Raw genomic sequence first — 7,146 nt, forward strand, 5'->3', positions numbered from 1 at the left:
GCCTAATTTAAATCAAAGTGGGGAGCAATAGCATGAAGCAATACTTCTTTTCAAAATGCTTTAAACTAACAATGTTTCCCACCCCACGTGACCACCACAGAAGGAACCCTGACCCCACAGCCAGAGCCCATTGGCTCAAGATTATGTTTACAGAGGGCCGGGGTTGCAGAGAGCAGTAGGGCTGACCAAATGTCAGCCATTTCAGGGGGGAACAAGCACACTTGCCCAGAAACAGCGAGTCATGTGCATTCTTATCACAGAGGGAGGCTGGAGCTGTCATTTCTCTCCTAACTGGTCTCCCTGCTTCCCCGCAGTCTACTCTCCACATGACAGTCAATTAGCCTTTTCAATCTTAAGTCAGGATTCTCCAGTGGCTCCTCATCCCATCAGGGTAGAAGCCGAAGTCCTCCCCTCGGAAGTCCTAGGGGGTCTGGCCCCACCTTCCTCCCTCTCAGCTCAGCTCCCGCTGCCCTCCCCTCGCTCACTCCACCCAGGTCCTGCTGGCCTCCTCGCTATTCCTGCAACACACCCGGCTTTGGGCTTTGCACAGGCTGTCCCCTCTACTCACAACACTTTCCTCCAGATGCCCAGATGGCTCCCTCCCTCAACTCCTTCAAGTCTTTGCTCCGGTGTCATCTTCTCAATGAGGCCTACCCTGACTATCCTATTTAAAATTGCAGCCCTTGATGGCCAAAAAGCCCATGAACAGATGCTCAACATCACTAATTATCAGAGAAATGCAAATCAAAACTACAGTGAGGTATAGCTTCACACTGGTCAGAATGGCCATCATCAAAAAGTCTACAAACAATAAATGCTGGAGAAGGTGTGGAGAAAAGGCAACCCTCTTGCACTGTTGGTGGGAATGTAAATTGGTACAGCCACTATGGAGAACAGTATGGAGGTTCCTTAAAAATCTAAAAAAACTAAAAATAGAATTACCATATGATCCAGCAATCTCACTCCCGGGAGTATACCTGGACAAAACTGTAATTCAAAAAGATACATGCAAAAAAAAAAAAAAAAAAAGATACATGCACCCCTATGTACATAGCAGCACTATTCACAATACCCAAGACATGGAAGCAACCTACATGTCCACTGACAGAGGGATGGGTAAAGATGATGGGGTACCTATATACAATGGAATATTACTCAGCCATAAAAAAGAATGAAATAATGGCATTTGCAGCAACATGGATGTACCTAGAGATTATCCTACTAAGTTAAGTCAGACAGAGAAAGAGAAATATCATATGATATCACTCATACATGGGATCTAATTAAAAAACGTTATAAATGAACTTATTTACAAAACAAAACCAGACTCACAGATTTTGAAAACACACTTACGGTTACCAAAGGGGAAACGTGGAGGGGAGGGATAAATTAGGAGCCTGGATTAACATACACACACTACTATATACAAAAGACATAACCAACAGGACTACTGTATAGCACAGGGAACTCTACCCAGTATTTTGTAATAACCTATATGGGAGAAGAATCTGAAAAAGGATACATGTATATGTATAACTGAATCACTGTGCTGTACACCTGAAACTGACAGAACTTGTAAGTCAACCATATTCCAATAAAATTTTAAAAAATAAAATAAAATAAAAATAAAAAACTAAAAAAAAATTGCAGCCCTCAACTTATGATGTTTATTGTCTTTCTCCCTTAGCTAGATGGTCAGCTCTCTGAGGACAGGGGTTTTGGTCTATTTTGTTCACTATTATATCCCAAGCATCTAGAGTAACAGCTGGCCCATTGGATTCCTTAGTAATCTCTGCTGCCACTTCCTGTTCTGCCTCTTCTGGTACAGGGTAGAACCACACTCTCCCCACTCCCCTGGAATGGCCATTGGATTTGTTTTGGCTCCTGAAATGTGAGTAAAAGATGACATGTACTACTTCCAAAAGGGACGTTTCACAGCCAGTGTGTGACTCGCCCCCTGCATCCTGTATGTTTGCCCTCATCCCTTAGGATGGGGTGGAGCAAAGCCCCTGCAGCCTGAGGTGCACAGTAGCGTTGGCAAGAAAGACACCTTGTTGTTTTAGTCACTGAGATGATGGGGATCTTTGTTACTGCAGAATAACCTAGCTGATCTTGACTGATACATTAGGACCTCAATAAATATTTAATGAATAAATAGTCAATGAATCCTTTGGCTGTCTTCATAAAGTCCTGAGTTAAAGAACTCTACTCTAGGTGTTGACAGATATACCATATACAATAATAACATTAGTTATTATCAGTATTATTAGGGTTTTTTTGAGTGCCAAACACTTAAAAAGTTTGCAAGGCACAGATCTAAGCATTTTACGTGTACATATTCATTTAATTCTCAGAAATTAAATCTGAGATAAGTGCTATTATTATTCCCGTTTGTCAGATGAAACTGCAGCATGGACAAGTTCAGGCCAGATCCACCGGTCACCTCTTGACTTTTATCAGTCAACATTCTGGAGCTCACAATGGATGAACCCCAGCTCCAACAGACCTCAGTCAAAGCGTGCCAGCTGGCAGTGGGAACACCTGCAGTCATCATCTCCTTATATCTCTGCAGCCTCTGGGTGTGGAGTGAGGCAGGAATGTGTGCTCAGAAACAGGGAGGGGCTGACAGTTTAGTAACCTGTAGAGCTGGGTGATAGATCACTTGGATGACTCCATGTCTGGTTAATATCTCAGGGTGTTGTAAGTGGTTTAGCTGCCAGTAAAATTCCCCAAAATATGATTGGGAAACACCCAATCATCCAGGAAAAAAAAAAAAAATCCAACCCCCACCTTAGCCCTTTAATTTTTAAATTCTTTGTGTATTCTTTGGGAAAATTCAATCCATATGTTTCTCAGTCTTTTATACACTGAAATGTTTCCTAGGGAGTTTTGACTTCCCCAAACCTCAGAACCTTCCCCCACTTTACTCTCCCTGTCTTCTGCATTATCCCATCTCTCCCAACACTTTAGAAGTGGGAATTCATGTTCCAGCAAAAGCCAAACTTGGGGGAAACACTAAGGCTATGCCCTGAGAAGCATGAATGGCTTTGAGCCACTGAGATGCCTCCAGGGGCCTCCTCCAGGGGCCGTCACCTCCAAGCCTCACGCCGCATCAGACAGACTGCCCTCATCCATTCCCTGCATGTCCCACTCCCTGAGCGTTGCTTTTGGAGCCGTGGAGGCAGCTTTTGGAACCTCGATGTCTCTTTACACACTTGGAATCAGGACAGTACAAAGCCAGATAGTACAAAGCCTTATGTGAAACCAGACAGGGATTCACATTTTGTTGGGAGCCTGGGGTCTTGGCCAGGAGAATCCCAAGATAGCTCTACCCACTCCTGATGGTGGCTTTTCATCGAGGGCCAGCTGGGGACAGGCGAGTGGAAAGGGGAGCGTGTGTAGTGCCGTGGGGCTGAAGTGCGGTCTACGTTGGGGCTTCAAGCCAAGATCCACATGGTAGAAGTGATAATAATTATTAATGCCTGACATTTGTGTAACACTTCATAGTTTTAAAAATGCTGTCAGCAGCTTGATATAGCCAGTATTTTGGAGCCAGAATGTTTAGATTCCCATTCTTTGTCCTAGCTGTGCAACCCTGGGCAAATCACCTAACCACTCTGAGCCTCCATTTACTCATTTGTGAAATGGGGAAAATAATGATTCCTGTTTCATAGGCTAGTTGTGAATCTCGTGGGCAAACTCCAGCAAACTCACGTTCAAGTTGTAAAGTGCTAACAGCTGAAGGTGGCTGTTGTGGAGTTGACACCTCATCTCACTTGACATTCAAGGTTTTTTTTTTTCACTTTTTAAAAAAATTGAAGTATAGTTAATTTACAATGCTGTGTTAGTTTCAAGTGTACAGTAAAGTGATTCATTCATATATATATATATATTCTTTTTCAGATTCTTTGCCATTATAGGTATAGTTTCCTGTGCTATACAGGTCATTGTCATTTACCTACTTTATATATCACAGTGTGTATATGTTAATCTCAAAGATGCCCAAGCCTTGATGCTCAAGAGCCTGACCGTGCCCAAAGATGACAAACGAATTTTCAATTTTCCATATATTTTTTCTACAAAGGAAAGCAGATGTCACTCTCTGGCTCACCTTCCGTCTTGAGTTCTCCTGGTTGCCAGCAGTACGTGTGGGTCACAGAATTCTGGGCGCTGGGGCCCATTTCTAGCAGGGACCATGGATCGCCCACAAGGGGAGAACTCATCCTGATGGAGGAAAGGGTAGAAGTCAGGGCTTGGGGTGGCCGTCTGAAGGGGAGAGGTGGCTTTGAGTACCTCTGGGGAATCCCAGCAGGAAGGTCAATAAACACAAGGGATGGCATAATTTCCCTAAGTTCCTTCTCAGCCCAGGAGGACAGGCCTGCATGAAGCTGAGACCCCCAGGGTGAGGTGCTGCATGGAGAAGCCTCAGTACCATCCGGGGGCCCAGGGGCCCTTCTTGGGCTCCGAGGAGCACTCGGCAGAGGATGCCTTTACAGAGGCTAGAAGAAAGGCACAGTAAGAGTGGGGTGGGCACCACAGTGCTGCCTTGGTACGGCCAGAGACAGCCCCAGGGACTCCCAGTATTAGGGTACCTTGTAGCAGGCATCCCATGATAGCAGGTGGAGGCCAGGAGGGCAGCCATGTTCGTCCTGTAGTGACTGCGACACTACTTGGCCTGAGGCTCCCGTGCATGGGCAGTGGGGGTCACCAGGTAAAGGCCTGAGGTCCTTAGCATGGCGCATGAGGCTCGACTGGGCCCCTGCCTGTCCCTCCCTTGGACCATCCTTATCTCACCGCTTAGAGCCCCCGGACTCTGCCTGAACCTTCTCCTCCCCTACCCTTTCTGCCTGGCAGTCACTTACACCAATTCAGTTTTTCTCACGGCCCAACAGAGTGCTTGATAAATCGTGGAAAACATCTATGAAAAAATGAATAAGTGGAGAGAGTGAGGGACTCACCCGGATTCTCTAGTATTCAAACCAAGACCCAAACCCGAGTCTCCAGCATCAGCTGCGTTTGGTGCTTGTGCCCTTCTCCCGGGTTTCTGCAGTTGCTGCCGGAGGGATGGCGGCCACAGACACAAAGCCCCGTGAAGCTTGTGTCCAGCCAGCACACTCACCTTGCCTGGAGCAGGGAGGAAGAAGGCGCCCAATGCCCTCTCTGCAGCCACGGCTTGTCTGCCTGTCGCAGGGGCCTCAGCTTTGCCACTGAGCTGGGTGTTGCTGGTCACTCCTGGTTCCGGTTCCACTGGGCTCTTGAGGTGCCTCTTCCTGAGCAGGAATGAAAATCTGATGAAGCCAGAGAAAGTATCACCAGCCAGTGTGATGCAAGCCTCCTGTGGAGAGGCCTCCAGGTGAGATGTGTTTTTGCTGCACATTAGGATCACCTGGGGAGCTTCAAAAACCACAATGCCCAGGCTTCACCCCATAGCAGAATTGCTGGAGGTGGGACCCAGCTATCAGTAGTCTTTAAAACACCCCAGAAACATGGATGGACCTAGAGAATATTATGCTTAGTGGAATAAGTCAGACAGAGAAAGACAAATACTATATGATATCTTTATAAGTGGAATCTAAAAAGTAATACAAATGAATGTATATACAAAACAGAAACAGACTCACAGAGATAGAAAACAAACTTGTGTTTACCAAAGGGGAGAGGAAAGTGCAGAGGGACAATGGGGTAGATGGGATTAACAGATACAAACTACTATACATAAAATAGATAGGGCTTCCCTGGTGGCGCAGTGGTTGAGAGTCCGCCTGCCGATGCAGGGGACACGGGTTCATGCCCAGGTCCGGGAAGATCCCACATGCCGCAGAGAGGCTGGGCCCGTGAGCCATGGCCACTGAGCCTGCGCGTCCGGAGCCTGTGCTCCGCAATGGGAGGGGCCACAACAGTGAGAGGCCCGCGTACCGCAAAAAAAAAAAAAGATAGCAACAAGGATATACTGTACAGTGCAGGGAATTATACTCATTATCTTGTAATAACCTATAATGGAATATAACCTGCAAAAATACTGAATCACTATGCTGTATACCTGAAACTAACATAATACAGTAAATCATCTCTACTTCAATAAAAAACAAACAAACAAATAATGCCCCATGGGACTCCAAGGTGTGGCCAAGTTTGAAAAAAGGTGATCTAGGGAATTTAAAAAAAATTCTCATGTCCCAGCCTCACCCTAAACCAAAAATGAGACTCTCTGTGAGGGCCTGGGCGTTCTTTTGGTTGGTTTTGTTAGGTCTCCAGGTGGTAGTAATGTGCAGGGGGCTGAGAACCTCTGATGAAGTCCAACGCCCTCATTTAGCCCACAAAGAATCTGCAGCCCAGAAAGGTCAAGATACTTGCCTGAGGACATGTAATGTACAGCGGGGGTGGGGGGGTGGGACCAGGCTATGAACCCAGCTCCAGGGTCCTGAATCCTAATCCACTGCCCTTCCTATCACATAGGGCAGCCAGCACTCATGGAGACTACCTCTAGACATTCATTTAACAATTTAGGTGTTGGGTTGGCACAGTTGGTCAAGACGTTGCAAGATCACCCTTGACTGACCAGAGAACTTGCATGCGGCCACCACTCCCCTCCCTGAACTTTGTCAAACCTGAAGGGCAAAGCCCTTTGGAGAGACATCACCCAACTCAGTGGGAACAGATTTAGAGTTCTTGTGATGCTGAGACTGATACAGATGGTGATGATAAGACATGAACAGGTGTGGGGTAAAAATCTAGAAGAAAGAGCCCTACCCAGAGGGATTATCTGGGCTGGGCTGCACTCTCCCTGTTCTCTTCTGGAAACTGCCTGGGGTTTCTATGCCTCTTGCCCTGATTCACAGTTCTCTTTCTGTCCTTCCCATTATGTGGTTCTGTGGGAGCATCATGGATTTGAAGACAGACTGCCCCGGTTTGGAAACCAATACTTATTGAGTGCCTCCCATGTGTAGGCACTGTACTTTCATGTCTTTGTCTTCTCTTAATACTCAGAAGAATTAATACTCCCGTAGGGATCATTAATGCCCATTTTACAGACAAGAAAACTAAGGCTTGGGGAAGTTAGTAGCTTGCTCCAGATCACCTGGGTAGTAAGTGATGGAGCTGAGATCTAAACTCAGGGTGCAAAGTCTGTGCTTTCTCTCCTGGAGC

This window comes from Globicephala melas, chromosome 1 (assembly GCF_963455315.2).
Source record: "Globicephala melas chromosome 1, mGloMel1.2, whole genome shotgun sequence".
Classification (NCBI taxonomy): Eukaryota; Metazoa; Chordata; class Mammalia; order Artiodactyla; family Delphinidae; genus Globicephala; species Globicephala melas.